The 26,545-nt window shown below is 33.4% G+C and overlaps 1 protein-coding gene across 5 annotated transcripts in view; it reads right to left on the bottom strand.

Annotated features, from left to right (window-relative positions):
* Window positions 1–26,545, bottom strand: part of Cntn1 (contactin 1) — a 364,554-nt gene that overhangs the window by 224,188 nt on the left and 113,821 nt on the right. For 2 of the 5 annotated variants that reach the window (XM_047548775.1, XM_047548778.1), the window contains exon 3: window positions 4,639–4,955. The exons of 2 other annotated variants lie outside the window; for them this stretch is intronic. The gene's annotated coding sequence lies outside the window, so the exon portion shown is untranslated. The remainder of the gene's footprint in view (window positions 1–4,638; window positions 4,956–26,545) is intronic. One more of the 5 variants, XM_047548779.1, reaches the window with a different exon arrangement.

Here is a 26,545-nt window from a genome sequence, read left to right as displayed (position 1 = left end):
AACTCTGGTTATTGGTTAACCCTGGGAGGGACAATCTCTATAGATCAGCAAATTCAAAGCATCAGAATGCAGAATAATAATAGGATTAATAATCCTATTAATAATTTAGGATTGATAATCATTAAAAAGAAATGTTGAGAGTTATCTGATGCAGGTGTTAGAAACTTCTCTAGTATTAAATATTTCTAGTGAGGTTAAATGATGTCTGTGAGTGTTCATTACCTGTAAAAACAAGTTTTAACATGATATTCTGGTAGTTCCAGTCTTACTAACCTGACCCCACTTCATTTTTTCTCAATTACAGACCTCTAAACCCTCTGTTCAGTACTGACATTAAAATATATAGTATTAATGTTTGCCTTCATGTTTTTATGAATTTTTTTTTTCCTTCAGGATTTAGAATATGGATCCTCATTTTTGCTATGACTTTTACCAAATATTTTGACCCACCCTACATTGCACCTACTTTTCCCTCTATATTGCCTTATTTGTTTCCAGTGTAAGCACAGGCTCATCATTCTTTTCCATCTAAAGAGTCAGAGAACCTAGTGATAGGAAACAGACAGATGTGTGTGGTGGGAACTTAAGGTCAAAGAAATCATTCTATAAACTGGGCCCACTATGCTTGAGACTGGGGCAAAGGACAGGTACCCGATTATCAAAGAAAAGGAAGTAAGTAGATATTAAGTCCCTTTCAACCAGTTGCTAAGAGCCTCCAGGGGAGGGGAAGGGTTGTACTTTCCAGCACAAACACCCACTGGGTGACTCTCTTCAGTCTTTTGGTCACATAAGCATGAGAAAGAAGGAGACCTAAAATCTATAAATGGGCAAGACACCCCCACTTCCACAGGCACAGCTCTGGATCCTTTCTCTCTCAGGAGAAGTCTCTCTCTCTCTCTCTCTGTTCTCTTTCTTAAATAAAATTTACTTTTTCGCTTTTGCTTTGGCATTTCTTGAGTGTTTAATCTTCAAGACTACGGGAACAAGGACCCTATCCTGATTTTCAAGACTGATGTAATGCTGACCCCCACATGATTTCTGTTTTAAAAAGCAATTTACCTGCAGCCCAGCCTGGATTAAGTCACCAAGATGTATTACATTCCCCAGCAAACAATCTGTTATCTACAGGGGAAATGCAGGCCCCAAATGCCAATAAAAAAAATACAAGTTACCCTGAAGGAGTGGGCTGGAGTTGGGGTCTTTTGTGAACAAATTCAAGAACTCAGGGTGATAAGCATAACTACCCCTGTAAGACCAGATTCCAATTTGAACTAGTAATATAGGTGAAAGAGAGCTAGAGTTATTGTGCACAGTGGGACTAAAAAGTCTAATGTCATCCTGCTGTCAGTCAAAGTCAAGATGTAAACCTGGGTGGTACTCTCTGGAAACTTCCCTAGCATTCCCAATAAAAATGAAGGGAAGGAGGTGTGCATCATCCTTCTTCCCTCTGAGAGGACCTATTCTCTCCCTAGAAGTATACCCTTTTGCATTTTCCTCTATCTTCAATAAATTCATGCCTGCTATTCTGAGCTACATATCTGAAATCTTTCCCGTATAATGACAAGAACTGGGGTGAAGAGGGGGTTTCCGTGGCTGCCTCGGCTCTGTGTCATGGCTCATGCCCTGTAATACTAGCAAAACCACAAAGAGAAGATCATTCAAATGCTTCCTTATTGCATCGAGTTGTCTTTTGAGAGGAAAGATATTAAGAACCAAAAGAAAAATGGGGTGAAAGGTGTATTTCAAGTGAGAGGGAATCAATAGTGAAGCGTGCATGAACTTATATCAAAGGACACACTCCTCAGAATCCACTCCTGAGCATACCTTGAAGTGCTTCATTAACTACTCAGGGTATATTTCAAGGTAGAACTAACTTCATCATTTTCTCCAAAGAGAGAGAAAAGATGAAATCTTTTGATTATTATGTTTTATTATAAATTCATACTCGAAAAATTTTCTGTGAATTTTACAAAGCTTAGAAATGATCAGAAATTTTTTCCAAAGAATCAAATGGGGAATTTCCTTACAATGCAAATAAAAGCTCTTAGTTAATTTGTATATGTGTTTTAAGTTTGGGAAAACAGATATATTATCTCACTATGAATATTCTGAAGTCTCTTAACCTGCCATAAGTCATCTATAATTTTCTCACAATCCTATATAAATGAATATATACATATAAATATATAAACACATATATAAGCATATATATGTAGTTCTCTATGTAGGTTTATTATAAGTTCCAACAGCCCTTATATATATATCAGTATTTATTCCCTATAAGAAATTAATACTTTACCACTTCAAATTTTTCTTGTCAACTGATTTCTCAGTATGCTAGTTTATCTCTGAAATTAATTTTAAAGTAAATGGTAAAACCATTGACTAGTAAATCGTTTTCAGAATTCTTACACGTTGATTTTAAGAGGCATTAATAATGTCTATCAACCACGAATTAAGTACATTTTGTTTCAAAAATCTTATATTTGATGTTTTATTATTATATTTTCTGTCTTTCCTTTTCATTGTCTTTTTAGAATATCTTCAGTCTTTTTCCAATTATATCTAATATGATTATATCTTGCCATAATAATCACAAACCAATCTTATTTTGGTGTTTTACCTCATATACATCGAGGTTGATGCTCACAAGTTATTAATTTCCTGTTAGGCTCTCCCCAGAAAGAGTCTACAGAAATTAATTATAACTACTTGAAAAGTGGGAACTGAGGCTATCTTGGTTCACATTTCTGTCATGTGATTCAGGAAATATTTCTTTTCTGTCCGTTGAGTATTTAAAATGAGATGGATTAATGTCTTGGCTTGGCACCCGAAACAAGACAGAGAGGTTTAGGTAAGTTCAAGTGCAGTGCTCCCTGTATCCCTCTGTACCATCTCCCATGCTCCTGCATTAATTTCATTGCTATGATCTTGTCATCCAGAGCAGGGGCTTCTACTCAGCCATAGTCACCTCAGCTAGATCCAACAAGTAGCACTGCCATTATACTCATAACTCAGAATTTACATGTCAGGCAATAAATATCCTCAAGTTTCTGCCCCCTCCATTCTTTCTCATTTCCCTTTAGTTTCCATTTTACTATCTGATAATGGAACACCTCAGCCAGGAGGCATCTGGGCAGAACTAAGCACCATGACTCAGCATCAGGAGACCTGGAAGATATATAGGCACCTACTTCTTACTTCCCCTCTCTAAGGAAAAACTCCATGTGGGCACTTCCTTATATACCTGAACTAGATTAGCCTTGAAGATTTAAACTCTGTGGTCATGGCTAGAGTTCTCTGCCACGCCAACAGGCAGTTGATAGGAAACCCAGCTGATGTAGTAACACTGTGGCAGAATTGAAATGCACTGTGAAATGCTCGAGGAGTAGTTTTCCTATGCTCTTATTATCACTGTTCTATATTTCTTCCTTTGTTTTTAAGTAAAAGGATGCCTATTTTAGAAAACATAGTTGGCTTTATTTATTATTGGTTATTGAAAGATTCAGCAAACATTTTTAAAACAGTATCAATAAAAACACTTAAGGAAGTAGAATTACATATACATTAGACATTGTTTTATAAATTATGTATCATATATATTCATATATGTATATTTGCTGATAATGTAATAATATAAATTTACTGTTGAAAAGTCTCCCTAAAAATTTTACTATATCTAAAGTCTCTTACTAAATATATGTTAAAGCTATTTTCTCACATTAAAGAAATATTCATGAATTCTATGCTGAACATTATTTGTATACTTCTTAATTGCCATGATATTTAAACAAGCAGATTTAATTCACAAAGACCTCTAACCAATATAGCAGTACAGTATATTTTCAGGTCTGTAGGGTTTTTGCAAATTTTACTTGACTCTTATTTTATGGGTCCTGTAATTGTATAAGCTTAATTTTTAAAACATCAAGAGAACTATAAATCTTCTCCCTCCCTCTCTTTCTCTCTCCCTCCCTCCTCTCCACCCTTCTCTGTAAATTTCACAATATGCCATCTATCCATTCCTTTTGGAGTAAGCCCTTGACAGGAGGAAAAAATAAAATAACAGTTATTATAGGTAAAAGTCAAACTGTTCTGTTTCAGACAAGGTCTTCCCTCAAGGACACACTAGTCCAAATGGTTTTAATTCCATCTGCTCAATTTGTATGCAACACAGTATTTGAGTTTGAGTACCTCAGTGCTTTCCTCTACTTGTGGGAGAAGGATTGAGCATTTTTTGGTTTCTATCATCATCATTATCTAGAATGAGAAAATGGTAATGTTAAGGAAATAATCTGAGCCAAAGCAATGCCACAGCCCTGCTAAAACTTCTCCACCAGGAGGTAATTTTCACTTATTGATTCAGCTCACTCTCAGTGCTGTCCCTCCCCGGTTTGCAGACATACACATTTGGGCTCAGGTATATTCTTGAAAAGCCTTGCCTGCAAAATTAAATACCTAGTATGGTCAAACACAAAATAAAGTCACCTCTCAATTAAGATAACAATTGAGAGCCCTGCCGCTGCTTTACAATACTGAGGTCTGAGTCTACCTTACTATTATCACCACATCACCATTATCCCAACTCAGCACATTCTAGTTTAAATTACCTAAACTAGAGAAAAATCTTGGACTTACCTCATATGTTGAATTATCTGCCGTTCTGGGTATTATGTCTATTGCAAATTGTCCATTTGAATAAATGCAGCGACAGTTATATCACAATACGCCTCTCTCCTGCAGCAGAAGGCAAGTTAAAAGGACTTCAAGCTGTGACCTCAGAGGCAGGCACAGCCGCTCCCATCCTTCAGCCAACCTTCTGGGGAGAACAGGTTAGATGACTGCAAAGCTGGCTCTCTACATAGCAATACTTTCAAATAAAGCCTTCTGTGCTGTGAGCTGGGGGGTTTACATCTTCCAAATTCGGCTGGCCCGAGTCAATGCTGCTTCTATGCCTGAAAATATTAAGCATTTTACTGCAGTCACTTAATGCAAGAAACTATCTGAGGCGACTTCACAAACCCTGTCATTCTGTTTGGAGACTAAAGAATGAGCACAGAATGAGCACGGCATGCATAATTCATGCATTAAAATCTTCAATGCACTTCCTGTAGCCGCTGTTCTATCCAGTAATGGGCTATTGATCACCTCATCGCTAAGACAATCGGAGCTCCGTGATTGGTTTATTTCCACAAATAAAATTACAACCTAAATCACAAGCAGAAGCCTCCAACCCTGCAGCAGCCACTCGGGTAAAACATTCACATAGACAAGATGACATTTGCATACTGCAGAATGTTCAAACTGGACTCTCTCTTGGGCAGAAAATGCTACAGCATCTGTTTTTTCTATTCAAAACACATACGTACTGCAGGTTTAGGCTGGATGCTCTACATTTTTCGTTAAGACACACAAAGTTGTTTTTTCCTACCATTTCTGGGGTATCAGAAAGGCTTAATGAAAATTAAGAAAAAGTAAATAAAAGGGAGAGTAATATGTGGCTATAAAAATAGATTTTGTTTTAAAAACTGGACTCATTCAAATAACCTTTTTTAGAATACATTAATTTTTAAATAATTATTTTTTCATTTTTATAAAGTATGAAGAGTTTTTTCTATAAATTATCATAGTAAGTATGTGTGACTACAAATATTAACTATTTTGAATCCCAAGTTCCTTTACTTTGGGTGTGTCAGTAGTTCTGAGATCTCTTTCTCGAGAACTCAAGCTTGTAAGAACACATCACTGTTTTCAAAACCCCCCAAAAGATGCTTTAAAACAAAATGCACATTTAGATATGATATTCTTTGGGAGAAAACAAAGTAGTACTTCAGAATGGCATAATAGTATTTATAAAAATACTATAGTGGGAAATCCACACAAAACAGAATAATGCATACATGTATAAGGAAGCTTGTTCACTCTTCAGTGTTTTGGAAGTAAAACTAAGTCTTATTTTTCCACCCACAAAGGACTGAACCTAATGTTATTAAGGTCACTGAGTTGCCTAAAGTCTTGTCTTTCCAAAGCTTTATTCATAATGTGTGTGTGTGCACGCGCACACACACAATTCATATTTCTATGTTATCACATATGAGTATATGTAAAACCAGAGTAAAATCTTCAAGCTTATATTTTGAAGTTAGAATAAGGAGTAACCATTGGAGGGTAGCTAAGGTTTCCCATCTGATATTTATATTGTAGGGAGCAATTCCCCTTTGGAGAACATAGGATCATTCTGGTTTTTGGTCAATAAATCCACAGTTGATATCGGCCCTTGAGGGTAGTAAAGGTGCTGAAGACAACAGAGACAACCAAGGAAATATGCCTTTCTCAAATGTATGTAAAGAATAATCCCTGCTTGACTGATAAAGATTAAGTTAAAATATCCTAAATGGCAGTCTGAGAAATTAATTATCCAATTAGTTAGTCTTTAATATATTCCATATTCTTATTGTTGTGTTTTGCCCTGGGTAGCTTTTATTTTTATATTTATATATTGCCACTTACCTAATAAATTTCAAGTAGACTACATAATATTATTTTATTTATTTATTATTTTATCATATTATTGTTATTTTATAATAATATTTATCTTTCTCTGAGTAGTATTCTTTATTCTTAAATAGGATATTGAAAAGTTTCATATATTTTTAAAATTATAGAAGTTTTATCAAATATCAACAGAAGTAACTTCATATGAAGAGAATATCTTATTTAAAAATAATATAAATTTGAAAATTTTAAAATGTATTGATTATAAGGATAGAAAATCTAAATTACTGATATAGCCTTCAGTAATTACAAATGTAAGCATTAGAAATTCAAGTTCCCGGAAATGACATGACAAATAGTGCATAACCAGGTGCCTATGAAGAACATTAGTTTATTCTGTCTCTGTGCAGTGAATGGGAGAGAAACCAGTATTTTTTTCTCCCTTACAAATATCAATAGTTCATGTCTAAAACAAAGACTGAAAATTTGGATATGCTAGTTCTCTAAAAATGGGGAGAGAGATGAACACAGACAATCAACCTAGAACAGACCAACATTAAGAGCCAGCAAAAAGGAGGATATAAGAGAAACAATGAATATAATAAAATCCCAAAGAAATCATAAAAGGGAGGTGGTAAGTAAGACTTGAATAAAAATTCCTGGAGAAAATAGTACTCTCATATAAAACAGTCCAAGGCTGTAATAAAGAGCCACTTTCCATTTTCCAGAAGCCTGGCTATGCTTGAGAAAAACACTTAACCGATCCTTTCAAAAGGATGAAAAACAGAGATGACCACTTGGAACAAATTTGATCTCATTGCAAATCAAGAGACTTTCCAATATTTCAAATTTTTAATGCATGTAAAATACAGAGTGAACACTGTATGGTGAAGAGGATCAATAAAATAAATCAAAATTTGGTAATAAATCAAAGCATAGTTTGTTAAATCTGTATGCCTATTAAGGTATATAATTAGACTGCCTGAATACTGTCATTTGGAAAAATGCATAATTTGTCTCCAATATATAAAGAAAATAATGTCATGAGAATGCAGGAAAAGAATTCAGTCCAAAGTTCTTACAACCCTGAGCTCAAGGAAATAAATTCCATAGGAGATTACATTGTTCTGTGAAATTGAAGACATTCTTTCTACTTTTCTATGTCCTACCAGTACTATAGCTACCCACTAATTGTAACCCATTCATTTATTTAAAATATATTTATTATGACCTTCTACATGTAGGAAAGTTTGCTAGCTAGAAAAACAAATATGTATAGTCAGTGACTGCCTCCAAGGTGTTCAAATGTTAGTTACAAAAACAGGTAAATACCCTGACATAGAATGATGAATTTATTTAATAGGGTACATATTATGATGTACAAATAAGAAAACTATCAAAGCACATATAACTACACCTGTATGTTAAGTAACTACTAGGTAAAAGTCAACTCTTCCTATTTTATTCCACTACACGAGGCATCGTGCAGAAGAGATATTGGCATTGTCATCTATCCATGGGAGCATCAGGAAATGATTCATGGAAGGGGATGACATTTAAGAAACTGGGTGGTATAATGGAAATAACATAGGCTTTAATGTTTGATGAATTTTAAACTAAATTCAGGCTTTTCTGAATTTAACTATGGGAACTTAAATGTGCCATTCATACTCCTTGAGTATCAGTTTTACCATGTACAAATCAAGGTAAATATGTTTCCTTTGTGTACATGTGTGTGTGTGAGTGAGAGAGAGAGAGAGAGAGAATCAACTTAAGGCACCATCATTTTAGAATAGAGTTTATGTAGTTAGTCAATGGGAGTTTAAATTCTACTTCAATTTCCTCATTTCTAATAATATGTGTTTTTTTTAACCTCACAGAATTATTAGCAAATTCAAATATTGCAATGTCCTTATGTCACTTAACTCAATTTAAGACACAGTAAGGACCTTACAAATATTGATTCATTTCCTGCCAAAGTTTAGTCTTAGAAGAAAGAATTTAAGGGAACAGCATCTCTAGCAAAAAAACAAACAAACAAACAAAAAAAAACATGTATTTGTAGGGAAATAGGAGATCCCACGATATGTGTAAGAAACTCGAGCATCTATATTATGAGTACTTTGGATACAATGAACATTTTGTTAGGTGGTAAGGCAAAATTATATAAAATGTGACTTATAGAGCTGTTTTTTAAAAATTTAATCCTGAATAAAGGACATTTCAAATAGTATTGAGGTATTTAATACTATTTTGCAGAGAAGGAGATATTTATAGATGTCACCAAAAAAATAATATGATTAGATTTTGTGGGGAGATGAAAAATGAGTGCAGTAACCAGATGCAAGGAATAAAACTAACAGAATACCATTTGTGTAGTCTGACAGAAAAGGATGAGGGCCTAACCATGGCAGACATAGGGATATGGAAATAAAGAAAATACTCCAGAAACACTGAAACTTTAGAGTCAGTAGTTCTAAGTAGGACTGAGGTTGAGAGGAGCCATAGGAGACCTTAATGGTTTGACTTGAGTGACTTGTCTTCCGCCCTGCTTCTGTCAATACAAAAACCTACTGGTATTGTGAGAATATGGTAAGATAATGAGAATACAGTATTAGACATAGCAAACTAAACTTGGAAACAAGATGATGCGTTGATGAAGAGTTAGACAAATAAATTTCCAATACACAGTTGGATAAGGGGGTCAGATGAAACTGAAATATTGACAAATAAGTACACATAAAGGCCTTCTGTTAATGTCTTGACATAGTAATAGATTCATAGCAAAAGAGAAAACTGCTCATATATATTACATATACATATCGAAGCTGGAATAATGCTTACTACTTTAATAAATTAATTTAATTTGGCCGTCATGAAACCCTTATCAGTTAAGTAGAACTTTTTTCCAATTTTCTCAATGGAAAGTCATGCTCAAAGGAAGACAGTAATTTGACCAAGTCACATGACCAATGAAGAAGGAAGCTGGAGGTAACATCAAGAATTTCTGAGTTTGCAGGGCAGGGTGGCACGTGCCTGTAATCCCAGTGGCTCAGGAAGTTGAGGCAGGAATATCTTGAGTTCAAAGTCAGCTTCAGCAAAAGGGAGGCTAAGCAACTCAGTGAGACCCTGTCTCTAAATAAAGTACAAAAAAGGGTTGGGGATATGGCTCAGTGGTAGAGTGCCCCTGAGTTCAATCCCCGGTATCCACCCCTCCATCAAGAAAATAGAATTTAAGTTCATAGCTCAGGCTCCTTGCACTATATTCAGCTGCTGAACCACCCCCTGGAACCACTGTCACAATGGAGTGTTTTGAATCCATTTCTTTGTACTTTTATGCCCCAGAAGACCAATCAATGGTCAGTTTTGTATAAAAATTATGTCTAATAATTGCAACTAATTTAAAAAATTAGAGAAAAGAATTAGAATGTAGAAAAGTGAATGCACTTATGTTCCAACATATATTACATATCTCCATATATACATATACATGATTATATCAGAGCTAATTTATAAAAATGTGATTATCTCATTCTGTAGGTACAAAAATAGGCTGAAATAGTTTATATAAATTTCTTAAGGGTGAATTGACATAAAGAAAATGACAGAATTTGAGTTCCTCTGAAAACAGGGCTATGCTTATTATATAAAATCACATTTTCATAGGAGTTTTAAAATTTCACTCAAAACATAAAATATAAATGTCAAAATAAACACAGTTTATAAGCTTAACACTAAGGTAAAAGTATGGATGAACTCATACCTTCTAGTTTGACTCACAACATTTAAAAACAAGAAAACAGTATAATTAGGCAGACATCAATGCAAGGTAACAGAAACAACAAAACCAAGGGTACATAATGTCACAAAAGGACCACAGTAATTTTCTAATAACCCACCTCAAGAAAATGGAAATTTGAAAATTGCCTGAAAAGGAATTGAACATAGTTGTTTCAAGAAAGCTCAACAAGCTACAAGAAATACAGCCAGATGACTTAATGAAATAAGGAAAACAATATATAAAGAAAACAAGAAGTCCACCAGAAAAATAGAAATAGTAAAAAAGAACCAAACAAAAATTCTGGACTGAAGAATACAAGTAATAAAATAAAAAGTGCAATAGACAGCATAGATAGCAGATATAATCAAACAGAAGGAAGAACTTGTGAACTTGAAGACAGCATTTAAAAACATCCTGTCAAAGGAGATAATAGGAAAAAAGAAAGTCTATGAGATTTATGGGACATAATCAAATTCACATTATAGGAAGGGAAAGAGAAAAGAATATAAATATTATAAAAAATGATGACTGAGATTTCCCCAAATCTGGAGTAAAGATGAACATGTAGGTACATGAACTTGAAACTCCAATCAGGTTCAAACCAAAGAAGACTTCACCTAAACAAATTATAATCAAATGATCAAAAATAAAAGACAAAGATAATCTTAAAAGCAAAAAGAGAGGAGGTTCCTCACATACAAGGCTAATTCCTTAAAGCATTCAGCAGATTTCTCAGCAGAAATTTCTCAGACAATACAGTTGGATAATATTTTCAAAGTACTGAAATAAAAACTGCCAACCAAGAATACTATACATAGTAAAGCTGTTCTACAGAGGGTAGCAGAGATAAATTCCCAAACAAAAGCTACCAGTTCACTAGTAGATCTACCTTATAAGACATGCAAAACTAAATTCTGACTACTAACAATAAAGGACAATAATTAGTAAGATGAAAACATACGAAAGTAAAAAACTCACTGGTAAAAGCAAGTATATGGTCAGAATACACTAGTACTGTAATGGTAGCATGTAAATCACCTTCTATTATAAAAGGTAATAAACAACGATTAAATTTAAATGTAGTTAAAGTCATTTGTTGGTGGATATTAAATATAAAACAATGTAACTTGAGACATCAAATTTTTAAAATGTGTGTGTGTGATAAGAATTGTATGTGATCAAAGTTAAGCAGTTATTAACTAAAATTAAACTTTTATGATTATAACAGGTTCTAAGTAAACCTTGTAATAACCACAAACCAAAAACCTATACTAACTACACACAAAGAAAGAAAAGAAAATCGAAGCATACCACTTTAGAAAGTCATCGAGTCACAGAGGAAAACAGCAAGAGAAGATGAAAAGAAGAAAGGATCTACAAAATAACCAGAAAACAACAGCAGCATTGTCTTTACCTAAATATTAATAATTACCTTCAATATAAATGAATTAAATTCTCTAATCAAAAGACATAGAGTGGATGAATATATTCTTAAAAGACCCAACTATATACTTTCTATAAGATATTCACTTTTATGGACACATGGAAACTGAAAATAAAGGAATGGAACAAAATATTCTGTGCCACGGAAAATGAAATAAAGCCAGGGTAGCTTAAGTTATATCTGAAAAAAAACAAAAGACATTAAGTAGAAAACTGTAACAAAAGACAAGACCATTATATAATAATAAAGAGGACAATGCATCAAGAGGATGCAACAACTATAAATCTATATGTCCCCAATATTGTAGCACCTGAATATATAAAACAAATATTAACAGGAACAAAAGGAGTTATAGATAGAAATACAATAATAGTATAGTACTTTAATATATTGCTTAAAACAATGGTATTGTCATTGATCATCTAGGCAGAAGTTCAATAAGGAAACTGTAGACTTGAATAACTATGTATACCAAGTTAACCTAATGGATATATACATCAAACTCCATCCAACAGTAGCAGAATATATATTTTTCTCAAATGCACAAGGAAAAATCTCCAAGGTAGATCATATGTTGAACTACAAAGACAGCAAATTTAGAAGACTGAAATTATATTAAGTAGATTTTCTAACCAAAACTAGAAGTCAATAAGAGAAGGAAAACTGGAAAATTCACAAAAATGTGGAAATTAAAAATGTACCCTTGAACAAGAAGTAGGTCAAAGAAGGAATCAAAAGGTAAATTAAAAATTATCTTGATATGAATGAAAATTAAATGAGATACAACAAAAGCAATTCTAAGAAGTAAGTTTATGGATAAATGCCAAATTATAGTAGCAAGAATACATCAAATAAATGACCTAACATTACACCAAGGAACTATAAAAAGAACAAAGAAAGGAGATAACATAAATCTGAAATAAGTGAAAGCAAAATAGAAAATGTCAATGAAGCCAAGAGTTGGTTGTTTAAAAAGTTCAACAAAACTGACAAATTTTTAATGAGACTAATAAAAAAAAAAGAGTAGATTCAAACAAATCAGTTTGTTAAAGATAAGACTTATGACTATTCTACAGAAATACAAAAAGATCACAAATGACTACTACGAATAATTATATGCCAACAAATTGTATAATCTACAAGAAATGGATAAATTACTGGAAATTACTACCAAGACTCAATAATAAAGAACTAGAAAATTTTTACAGATCAATAGTGAGTTAAGTAAATTGAACCAATAATCAAAAATCTCCCACCAAAACCAACAAAAAACCTGGCCTGATGGGTTTTCCTGGTAAATTAAAGTAATAATTCCAGTCCTTCTTAAATTCTTGCAAAAAATTAAAGAAGAGGAATTGCTTTCAAATTCATCTTGTGAGGAGAGCTTTGCCCTGATACCAAACCACATATGACACTACAAGGGAAAAAATTATAAACCAATATAAAAGAGATGCAAAAATCCTCATATCAGTCTTTTAAAAGGTGTTTTGTGCTGTCATTATCAAATACCAAAAAAGATCATGATTTCAAATTCTAGAGTTTAAACACTATGTATATCTCTATTTTGTCTCTTATGACATACAATCTCAAATCTAAAATATCATAAAATTCCCATGATGTCTTTGGTTATCACAGTTGTATGGGAGGCAAATTTTAAAAATGAATTGAGCCAAATTTCTATCCATGAGAGAATTTTAACAAGGAGGAATAATTTTATGAGCCTGTCACCATCCTGATTCCAAACCCAGATATCAAAGTCAAACAAGGACACTATAAGCAAAGAAAATTATAGACCAATACCTTTGAATAGAGTAGAGATAAAAATCTTCAACAAATTATTAGCAAATAAATTCAACAGCATTTTAAAGGATGATATATCAAGATCAAGTAGTAGGATCTATCTCTGGAATGCAAGAATGGCTCAACATATGCAAATCAATACATGTGGTTCACTACATTAGCAGAATGAAGACCAAAATTATGACCATCCAAATAAACTTTAAAAAAAGTCATTTCAAAGTTCAACATCTGTTCATAATCTCAACTTTTAACAAAACAGATATAAGAAAGAACTTGCCTCAACACAGTAAAGGTCAAATATGAAAATTCCACATTTAACATTATAATAAATGGGGAAACACAAAACCTTTCTGGTAGGATCAAATAAAAGGCAAGGATACCTTTCTCCTCACTTCTTTCAACATAGTACTGGAAGTCCTTCTCAGAGTAATTTGGCAAGAAAAAGAAATAAAAGGCTTCCAAGTTGGAAAAAATGAAGTAAAACTGTCTGTCTATAGGGGATATGATTTTATGCATAGAAAACTTTAAAGACTCTACAGAAAAATACTGTTAAAATAAATGCATCTAGCAAAGTTTCAGGATACAAAATCAGCTTACAATAATCATGTGCATTTCTACATATTAACAATGAACTAGGAAAATAAAAGAAAAAAAAAAGATTATAGCATAAAAAATAATAAATTACTCAGGAATTAATTTAACCAAGAAGGCAAAAGAGCTGTACACTGAAAAGGATAAAACTGATGAAACAAATTGAAAAAGACAAAAATAAATAAAGCAATATCTCAGGTTCATGAACTGGAAGGATCAATATCCTCAAATTGTCTGTAACTCCCAAAACAATCCTCATACAGATTCAATGCAATTCCTATCAAATTCTTAATAGCATCCCCCCCCCCACTAAATAGAAAAAAAATCCTAAAATTCTTAGGAAACCACAAAACACCCCAAATGACCTAAGCAATCTTGAGCAAAGTAACAAAGTTGGAGGTATCACACTTTCTAATTTAAATTACATCGTTATGCTATAGATGCATAGACCAATGAGACAGAATGGAAAACCTAGAAATAAAACCACATATATACACATTCAGCTAGGCTTCAACAAAGTTGCCAAAGAATACATGTTAGAATACATGCTGGAAAGAATCATCCTTGCAATAAATGGTCTGGGAAACTGGATACACATTGTTATGGTTTAGATATGAGCTATCACCCAAAGGTAATGTGTGAGTTCACAGGTGAAATGATTGGGTTATGAGACCCTTAACCTAATCAGTGTGTTAATCCATTGACTAGGCAGTAAGTGTAGGTAGGTAGGGTGTGGCTGGAGGAAGTAGGTCACTGGGGGTGTGCCTTTGGGGTTTATATTTTGGCCCTAGTGAGCAGAGTTTTGCTCCCTAATTTTTATTTCCTGAGCAGTTTTCTACCTCCACACTCTTCTGCTTTGATATTCTCCTTACCTTGAGTCCAGAACAATGAACTGAGACCTGTGAAACTATGAGTGCCAAATAAATTTTTCCTCCTTTAAAATTGTTGTCAATTCTTTTGTTCACAGTAGAAAAGAAAAAAAAAAAAAAACTAAAACTAAAACAGAAATACATGAAGGAAAGAAAAAGAAACAGAAAAATAAAAGGAAAGAATAGAAGAAATGGGAAACATTTTGTATATATCATTGAAAATTAATTCAATTCAAAAGAGATTAAATGCTTAAACATAAGAACTGGACCTGTAAAATTTCTAGAAGGAAATGCAGAGAAAAGCTCTATGATATTGGAGCTTGATTTTTTGGATATATCAAAAGCAAAAATAAATAAGTGTGACTACATCAAATTAAAAAGTTTCTACACAGCAAAGAAAAGGATCAAAATGAAAAGCAATCCATGGAATGGGAGAAAAATTTTGCCAAGTATCTGCAAAATAAGTGATTAATATAAAAAATATATACAGAATTCACACAATTTAGTAGTTTTTAAAAAGACAAATTACCTGTTTAAAAAATGAGCAAAAGATTTGAATAGGCTTTCTTCCACGGAAGACATACAAATGAACAATAGGTGTATGAAAATGTGCTTAGCATCACTAATTATCAGGGGAATGAAAATCAAAACCACAATGAGATATCCCTTCACATATTAGGATGGTTGAAATTAAAAAGTCAAAAGATAATAAGTGTTGGTTATAGTATTGGTCAGACATTATATATTTTTGTTGGAAATGTAAATTGCTATGGCCATTATGGAAATCAATGTAGAGGTTCTTCTAAAACATAGAATTACCATCTGATATAGCAATCCTAGTCCTGGATATTCACCAAATTTCCAAAGGATAACCACTATGGAGGAGATAGAGATACCCACATGATCATTGCAACAATATTTACAATAGCCAAGATACGTAAACAGCCTTAGTGCCCACTGATGAATCCATGGATAAAGAAATCTGGTATGCACACAAAGGCATGAATATTATTTAAAATATTAATATATTTTAAAGAAATCTGGTATACACACAAAGGCATGAATATTATTTAAAAAAAGAAGGCAATCTTGCCATTTGTAGTGTCACAGATGAACCCAGGATACATCATGCTAACTGAAATAACTCAACCAAAAGGTAAAACTTGGAGACCTAAGACGAATAAGTTCTGGAGACCTAATGTACAACATGGTAAGCATGATTAGAAACAATGTATTATATAGTTGAAATTCTCTAAGACATTAGATCCTAAATATTCTTACCACAAAAAGAAAAGAAAAGGAAACTGTGTGAGGCAATGGGTATGTTAATTAACTTGTTGGTAGGAAACCTTCCAGAGTGTGTAAATGTCAAAACACTGCCTTGCCATCCTTGTACCCTCATGCACCTTGAATAGAGAAAAATTTTATTGGTCAAATACAACAAATCAAAATGCAGTCTGTAAAAAAAAATAAATAAATAAATAAATAAATAAATAAATAAATAAATAAATGGATTCAGTTAATGGAAAAAATATATACCTCAATAAAACTTAAAAAATAAATAAGCGGACATATTGTATGAATGCATAAATGATTAAGTGCCAATAACAAAACAAGCAATATATTCACTACAATATTTTAATTAGCACATTAAAAAAATAGGCTTTCTTTATGGGTTTCAAGCCTCTTTATCATTTAAAAGGCACTTAAAGACTTTTGAATAGATGTACTTAAAAAACAATTACATTATGATTATAGCATGAAAGTATATATTGTGTGCATATATGTAGATGTGTATTTGCATTCAACATTGTGAAGCTTTTATTGAAGACAACATACTTCACATTAATGTACATTAAATGTACTTTACACAAGCATGTGTATACTAGTGTACATCAGGGTACACTAATACATCCTCTTCCAATTTCAATGTTAAGCACTATCCTGACTGAACAACATAGATTAGTTTCACCTGGATTTTTTTTTAATACAAATATCTGAAATCCAACTGTAGAACTTTAAAATTCTTCAGCTATACAGTCACTTCAAAAGTAAGTTTGGGCAAAAGTTTTATGTTCACACTCTTCCCATTTTTATTTGACTAGAAGTTCAAGATGTAAAATGTAAGAGTGATAACATGCTTTTATTTGAGAAGGCAATTGTGAGTTAGCTGGTTTTGATGTGCATACTTCAGAACACATTTTATTTCCTATCAAAAACTCTATCCCATAGCAGGATATTAATGTACCAGTAACTTCTTTCTCAAAATATTTGTTTTTGTGAAGTTATTACAGAAGGCAATCAACTTTGTTTCTTCATAAAAATTCTATCTTGAAACTAGCAACTATAATTTCCTGGAAAAGATTTTATCACAGACATTTGTCCTATAAAATTAAAGAGGCACTCTTAAATGTACTTTGAAAATATAATTAATGTTTACTTCTAGGTAGTTGGTTATAGGAATCTTTTTTAAAAAGTGAAACTTTAAGGTAACACATGAGGATTTCAATTAAAAACATATGAATGACTTAAACAGGCTGTAAAATTCCTGATTTCTTAGGATGACATATGACCTAGAATGTTTTTTTTTGGTATAACATGGCAAATGCAAAGTTTGTCCAGAAGGACTAGTATGTAACAGAAATAAATTACATTTAAGAAATCAGAAGAACAAATAAAACAAGCTTAGGGTAGGGAGGTAAAGAAAAATGGTTTGGAGGCACGCAGGTGTGAATACAAGAGTAACACTTAGCTTTCTTGCCTTGGCTAACATTGACTGGAGCCCCTTCGTTCACAAATATTCATTGACGAGTCGAAACTCAATGAAGTGCCTGGAATTTAATGGCCCTGGTCCTCAAAGGCTTATCTGTGGGATTCAGTCCATAACAGCTTGCAAGAGCCTATTTTAGCTTCCAGGAATTTCACAAACATGGTCATTACTAGTAATTAAATGATACAGATTTATGATTGAATAAATCATATTTTAAAAATAATATATGTTCAAAATATAAAATTTCCTATATATATATAAACTATATATATAGTTTAATATTATCAATAGTTTAGAGATTATTTATACATATTTTATTGGTGATATAAATATTATATAACAGCATATATTGGGCATCTCTTCCCAACCTCATTGGGAAGATATTGTATTGGTAGCTTGAAGTCAGTCATGATGTATAAATAATTACATGACCAAAATTAGCAAATGCTACAAATTTTATTCTCTAATAGAAAAAGGCAGTTGTTGAAGATTTATCCATATATGCAGCTCACAAGTAATTCAAGAATTTTAAAAACAACAAATGCTAAATTATTCTAACAACATTTTCCAATTTTAATCTTGATGTTATTTACTCAAAATTTCAACTGATGTTACCTGTAAAGATAGGCAAATGCTGTATGACAACCTCTCTTTGGTCAACTGAACAATGGTTGAACCTAAAGGAAACTCTAAGGAGTATTATTTCAAAAGATCTTTACTTTTTCCCTGTTGACTATTGGGAAAAACAACTGGAAAACATTTTAAAGTGATTATACTTCCAGGTAAACAGAGAAGTGAGCAAATCATTGTGGTTAAATTTTTTTAAACAAATTCACAGGGAAATTCACACACACACATACACACACACGTATATATGTGTATCCTTTAAACCATCTGATTGTGCTTCCTCCTTTCACAATAGTATTAAAAATAAATAAAAATTCTAAATGTAATTATATTTAAAATCAGCCTCAAATGTGTATTTTTCCTGTGACTGAATAGGATAATAAAGTAGCCATCTAAAATTCCAAAGCAAAAATTTAAAACAGTACAAAGGCTTAACAGAATAAGATAAGAATAAGGAACATAGGTTCCTCTTGAAGCAATATAAAAACAGAAGATGATATTGAGGTTCTGACAGTTTCTGAGACTTCTAGTCAGTTCTAGCTTCTAGTCTTTTTATTTATTTTTTTATACACTGCATTTTGATTCATTGTACACAAATGGGGTACATCATTTTGTTTCTATGGTTGTACATGATGTAGATTCATACCATTTGTGTAATCGTACATAGGGTAATGCTGTCTATCTTATTCCACCATTTTTCATACCTTCCCCTCACTCTCATTTCCCTCTATGAACTCTAAAGTTCCTCCATTCTTTCTCACCCTCCACCCCCGTGACCCCCAATTATATATCACCATCCACTTATCAGGGAAAACATTTGGCCTTTGGGTTTTTTGGGTATTGGCTTATTTCACTTAGCATGATATTCTCCAATTCCATCCATTTATCCACAAATGCCATAATATTATTATTCTTTATGGCTATATTAATAAATATATGAAAAAGTGCTCAACATCTCTAGTAATTAGAGAAATGCAAATTAAAACAACTCTAAGATTTCATCTCACTCCAGTTAGAATGACTATTATCAAGAATACAAGCAATAACAGGTGTTGGTATGGATGTGGGGGAAAAGGCACACTGTACATTGCTGGTGGAGTTGCAAATAAAAGTAGCCACTCTGGTAAGGAGTGTGGAAATTCCTCAGAAAACTTGGAATGGACCCACAATTTGACCCAGCTATCTCACTCTTCGGTTTATACCCAAAGAACTTAAAATTAGCATACTATAGTACCACAGTCACTTCAATGTTTATAGCAGCTCAATTCACAATAGCCAGATTGTGGAACCAACCTAGATGCCCTTCAACAGATGAATGGGTAAAGAAACTGTGGTATATATACACAATGGAATATTATTCAGCCATAAAGAAGAATGATATTATTTAACTTCTAGTCTTAAGTGTATTAAGACTAGAAGGTTCTGACAGTTTCTGAGACTAGTCTTTTTATTATTATTTTATTTTTAAATTTGTTTTGATAATTTATACGTGACAGTAGAAGGCATCTTGACACATTGTACACAAATGGAGCACAACTTCTCATTCCTCTGGTAGTACATGGTGCAGAGTCAGAATCAATAAATGGGCTATGGAACTACACAGACACTTCACAGAAGATATACAATCGATCAACAAACATGAAAAAATGTTGATGATCTCTAGCAATTAGAGAAATGCAAATCAAAACCACCCTAAGATTTCATTTCACTCCAGTCAGAATGGCAATTGTCAAGAATACAAGCAATAAGTGTTGGCGAGGATGTGGAGAAAAAGGTATACTCATACATTGCTGGTGGGACTGCAAGTTGGTGCAACCATTCTGGAAAGCAGTATGGAGATTTCTCAGAAAACTTAGAATGGAACCACCATTTGATCCAGCTATCCCACTCCTTAGTTTATGCCCGAGAAGTTAAAATCAACTTACCACAGTGATGCAGCCATATCTATGTTTATAGTAGATCAATTAACAATAACTTCTAGTCTTAAACAGGGTCTGTGAATCCCTTCAAACATGGAAGTACCCTTAGGACTACTCCAGAGTCCTGGAAAGTAATAGACTTTAACTTTGGTACAGCAACATCTTAAACTTCATAAGAGGGTGACCCTAGATGACAAGCATCATCCAAACTCTCCAGCATAAACACAGCACTGAGCATCAAGCAACAGCATTCTGCCTCTGAGATGCTGGCAGAGCATGGAGAAGATGTCTTCTGTAGGAAAGGCAAAAAGAGTTGGCTAAGAATTGGGTATATATCACAATGTTGGTTTTAAAAAAGAAGTGAAAAACAAACATCAAAATTCTATCAATCTAATCTTTTCTCTAAGCACTAGCACAACACTGGAGAAATCTGAAATTTCTCTCCTATTAAAGATCATCAAAGTAACACTAAAACTCAAAACTTAAATCCATTGCTTCATAATACCAATCTGACAGAAGAAAGGCACACTCATTTTCAGGTATAAATAGAGTTTGGTTTAATCTCCATGGTTCCAGAGTCAAGGTTTAGCATCCCAACTTATGAGATGCATACACATGCTCACACTACAACCATTTTCAAGAATAAACCAATAAACTGGCCCATGTTCCTGGAACTAGCAGGAAGTTTAAAACAACAGTGATTAACACACAAAAGGATACAGAGGAAAGCATGGAAAACTTCATGAATGCATGAAGAATTTAAGCAGAGACATGGAAATGTTAAGCAAAAGATAAGTGGAAATATCAGGAATTTTAAAAGATGATATTAGAAACTGAGAATTTCTTTGATGGACTGAACAGTATACTTGACACAGTTGAGGAAATAGTGAACAGAGGACAGTGTAATAGAAATTACCCCCCCCCCAATTAAACATGAATTAAAAAATAGTTTTTGGGGGAAATAGCACAGATCATCTAGGAAGTATGAAACAAATGGTAAATAATAATTGTGTAAAAGTTCAGAAGAAAGAGAATATGATAGAAGAAATACTTGAAGTGATAATGGTTGAAAAATGTGGCAATAAATAAATAAATGCAATTGAATCACAAATATAAGAAGCTCAGAGAGCTTCAAACAATACAAATAATGAAAACCAACATAATACACAGACATATAATAGTCATAACGATGTAAACAAAAATAAGCAAATGTTTTGAAAGGCAGTGAGAAGACAGAAAAATACATGATATAACAAGGAACAAACATAAGAAATTCTATACAGTTCTCACCAAAAACTATGAAAACAGATGATGCTGAAGTGACATCTTTAAAGAAGCAAAAAAATATCTATCAGTCCATAATTCTATACTCAGAGAAAATATGTTTCAAATATGTAGGCAGAACAAGAAAAATTTTAGACAAATTAAAACTTAGAAATTTAATTTCTAATATGCTTGAATTATAAGAAATAGTAAGAGAAAATTTTTAGGCAGAAGGCTTGCAGTACCAGAGAGAAACTTGAACTCTATAAAGAAATGAACAGCTCTGTAATTCGATATTTTAAAAACTCCAATTTGTTGTGTTCTAGTTATCCTGAGCTAAAAATTCTGAGCTCTCTGAGAATTTCTTTGATGGACTGAACAGTATACTTGACACTGAAATCATGATGATTTTTCTCTCCTACCCTTAACTGTCCTTTCCTGTGCTTCTTAACTCTTACCCTATTCTCTATCCACCAACAGGTCCCTGCCCTGTTGTAAATGGGAGAATGTCACTATCGTTCCACCAGCTTATACAGGTCCAGGTCACCATCCTCTCTGGTGCCAGTGGAATATTAAAGTGATTTTATATCCTCATTTCAAACTTAAAGTTTCTCAAGAGGTTTTCAAACTAACAATTTTTCAAAAAAGCAATAGTAGCTGAAATAAATTGGATGGAATTTTTAAAGAAATATTCTTCTTATGACTTCAGATAGATTGTAACTGTTTATGTACACATATATGGTTAAATTATGTTGAATTTTATTAACATTGTCAATATACCTTTTCTACTTCAACTTTATTACTGTTACATTCCAGGCAATAGAAGTGAATCTTGAAGCACTCAACCTAATCTCTGCCTTTTGTTGACCCAACTTCTTTTCTAAACGATGTTTAGAACAAAATTTAGGTGTGACTATTATTTGAAATAATTTTATTTGTTTAAAGAGAGCCACAGCTCCCAAGTTAAGCATTCTCTAAGGCAAACAGCAGCAGTAATGGAAGTCTGGAACTAGAAAGGTAGATTTGACTGATAAGGACCTCAACTGTACCTCCTTTACTTCTGCCTTAGTGAATCATTTGGTAAGCAGTTGTAGTGAATTACAACTTGATTTCAGATATTAAAATCTACTTTAACATTTGTGTGTGTGAGCGATGGGGGTCTTGCTGCTTCCCAGGCTGGCCTTGAACTCCTAGGCTCAACTGATCCTTTTGCCTCAACCTTCCAAGTAGCCAGGAATAAAAGCACATGCAAGCACACCCATCCATTTTAATAAATTTTAATCATATATACTAGTTACTTGAAATATGTTTAAGGGAACTTACTTAGAATGCAATCACCAGAAATGTAGGGAAATATGATGAGCTTAGCATCCATAATCAACGATTACATATGTGGTTTTAAAACATGACATCAGAGGGAAATTTTTCTAAAACATGGTCACAACATTTTTCTATAAACGGTAAATTAGCAAATATTTTAGGATTTGTTGGTCATGACCACTGGAATCTAACGTTGTGCACAAAAAAGTCATATAAAACATGTAAGCGAATGGGTGTGCTATATTCCAATAAAACTTTACAAAAGCAGGTAATGGGTAGGATTTGACCTTTAGGACATGGTTGGAAAAATCCTTGATTAGAGAAAAGGAAAAATCTACTCTGAACAATGAATGAAGTGATTGAAGATTAGAAAGAAGAAATGAAGGACTGGGGATATAGCTCAGTTGGTAGAGTGCTTGCCTCACAAGCATGAGGCCCTAGATTCAAACCCCAGCACCAGAAAAAAAAAAAAAAATGTTAATGTAAGTTGTTTATTCCTGTCTTTGGGTACAACAAAGTTAAAAAGAAAAAATTGTGAGATATAAATTAATATCAAATTAGATTGTGAACTTTTCATTTATTCATCTCCAACTTACGTAAGAAAACATTTTTTTTATGTAATATGTTAAATAGTAAATCAAAATTAGTAGAAATTTCTAGGGTCCCTATATTTCCTATGCTTTTCCTAATCCCCTATTTTCCTGTCTCACTCTCACCTCCAACAAAACAGTAGCCATATATTTTATAGAAAATATTCAATGAAGCCCAAATCTGGATCTACTATAAATTACATTGACTCAGACCCCCACACTGGTGACTTGACCGAAAGAGAGGCATACTCTATTCTGGGGATAAATAGTATTTACTTTAATCTCTATTGTTCTTTTACAAGCAACACATAATATACACTTTAAATGTATTATATATGCAAATCAGCAAGACACTGTGCTTGTGATTGAGCAGATTCGATAATAGGGAACTTAGGGTATTTTAGGATTGAAAGATGTCTGAAGGGATGAAGCATTAAAAATTATTTCATGGCAAAAGAGTAAAAAATAAATCAATACAAAAGGATGCCTTGACTGTAAGCATAAGACATAAGAAGAGGCCAAAGGCATTTTCAAGGTTAAGAGTGATAGGATCATTGTAAGCTTCTGTTATTTCTGGAGAAGAAATAACATGAAGGTTTCTAAGAAAGTCAGAGAAGGTTACTTCAACTGTAGCTGACTGTCTAGAAGGTGGACTTATAGAATAATGGAGGAAAGTGAACTGCATGGGTCTCCGGATCTTTACTCTGGCACAGTTTTCCATCCATTCTCTAGAACGTGGAGCATCTCCTCACAGAACTTGAGCACCATGCTCTCTAAATTTCCACCTAGTTTCTATGATCATCCTCTTAATCATTATCAGCCTGTCTACTTCATTTCCTTTTAAAGCTCTAAGGATTTCTCACTTCTCTTCTCTATATTCCTCTCTTCAACTCTCCTCACCTCTTTTCTCTTCCTTTTTCTTAATTTTTTCCTTTCCATTCCCTTCTCATTTCATGGTTGTTCCCCAGATATTCTCATCCATTCTCATAAAATCATATGTTGTGGATTCAAATATATCTCCAGCCAAAATGTCTTTTCTGAACTCCAGATCCATCAGACCATTTATGTACTTGATCTTAAAGCATGGGGTTCTCACAAGCATCTCAAACTCAGGCAATCCACTACTCGATTTCCCCTCCCCCCCAAATTTGGTTTTCCTTTTATCTTTCCTATCCTACTGTCCACTAATTTGTACATGCCAAAAGGTATGGTGTCATCTTTTACACTTTGAAGGATCACATGCATACTGATAAACTCGAACTTTGTTTTTTCAAAGTCCAGACACATCACCCTGACATTCTGCTTGGTCATTCATTCTAAGATAACTGAACTCTGGGTATTTCCCCCCAATCTGATCTTCCTTCAATAATTCTTATCCTAGTAAATGACATACTCCTACATTATCCTGCTTTGCAGTCATGGCTACAATTCCCTTTTCTCCCTCCTGATTATCTACTGAATTCCTCTACATTTTCCTGTCTTTATTGCCAATAACTGAACTCAAGTCATCATTATCTCTTGCTTAGACTATTGAAATAACCTTATGGGGATGAGACCACACCCTCTCTGCCTGCCTGCTAATCCATATCAAATACCATATCAGAGTGCCTAAAAGGATCTTTTAAAAATGCAGTTGTCATCATATTATTTACTGGCATAAAAAGATTCAGTATTTTTCCACCACAATTAATATTTTAAATCTTCTGTATAGCATATAATGTCCTGTTGGCCCCCAACCAACCCTCCAACCTCATCTTGTTCTCTTTTCCCCCCAACTTTATTATATTCCAGCCACATTGGCAATCTCCCTGTTCCCTCTTGACTTTAAAAAAATGTTCCATCTGTCAAGAATATACTGTCTCCCCAAATATTCGCTTAGCCAACAGCCTCATTATTCACTCTTCATCTCCTTTTCCACCTTGCAAACTGAATAGAATCATCTGCAATTCCTTCTCACAATACTTTACCTTTCCTTTATTGTTCTAATCAAAATTGCAATTAACAACACAATTTTGCAAATACTCATTTAATGTTTAAATCTTCCACTACAATATAGTATCCACTATAGCAAAAAAATCTTTGTTTCATTTCACTTTTCATTTTTTTACAAGTCTGGTGTTTATCATTGTTATCAGCACGTAAAAGATGCCAGATATTTGCTGTACGCTGGAATAAATTAATCAATGGCACAGTGTGTGCTTGTTTCAGAGGACCTGATCCTTTAAGGTTGAATTATCAGCCATTGTGAAGAGTTGACCACACAGAACTGAGCTGCCTGCCCTGGCATAAATGGTTCATTCTCAACCTCAAAAGTTGGGCTAAGGATGCTTATTACTAAGGTTTTCTCTAAAACTCAGTGCTACTTATCTCTGTCCCAGGATTTTGCCTCCCTGGTTGATCAAAACATGCTTTTTAAAGAAAATTCTATTTTGACTTGTTTTTCAAAATCCACTCTGGCTTTGCGTACAAACTCATTTATTTTTAAGTGAGAAAGTTTTATCTCCACAACTCTATCTGTGCCCTGACCCACTTGAATCCCCTGCTGCCATTGATCGCAGCTTAGATTCAACCTAAGTCAGACACTGATTAGCTGTTATTAATTCTAATAACACTAGCTGTGTTTTCACTTTCTTTGCTCCAGAGAATGTTTCTCAGGTCTCTGAAAATTTTCTTAGCTGGCTCCTGTTTCTCTGGTTAAGGTTGATGTGTTGAATCTGGTGTAGAGAACCATGATGACTTTACCTTTCCTCTCTGGTTTCCAGGCTGTGATCTGTTCCTGAACCCTCAATGATTCAGCTGTCACTGTTTCTCCATCAAAACTAAGAAAACCTCAGTTGAGTAGAAAGTCTGTCAAATCTTTTAATTCAATAATTTCACAAATATTGCTTAAAAATAAAGAACATTATTGTTTTAAACAGGAAATTAAAGAGCCATTTTTCTTCTTTACTCATATTGTTTATATTTCCCAACACACTTTCCCAACTAGTTGTAAGGAAGAAGAGGTAGCATATCCAAGAGTTGAAGGCATAACTTTTTGTTTCTTACATCCTGGGTTTAATACTATGTTGTATGCTTG

This window comes from Sciurus carolinensis, chromosome 4, assembly GCF_902686445.1.
Source record: "Sciurus carolinensis chromosome 4, mSciCar1.2, whole genome shotgun sequence".
Classification (NCBI taxonomy): domain Eukaryota; kingdom Metazoa; phylum Chordata; class Mammalia; order Rodentia; family Sciuridae; genus Sciurus; species Sciurus carolinensis.
The sequence above is the reverse complement of the archived record's forward strand: the minus strand, read 5'-3'. Positions and strand labels throughout refer to the sequence as shown.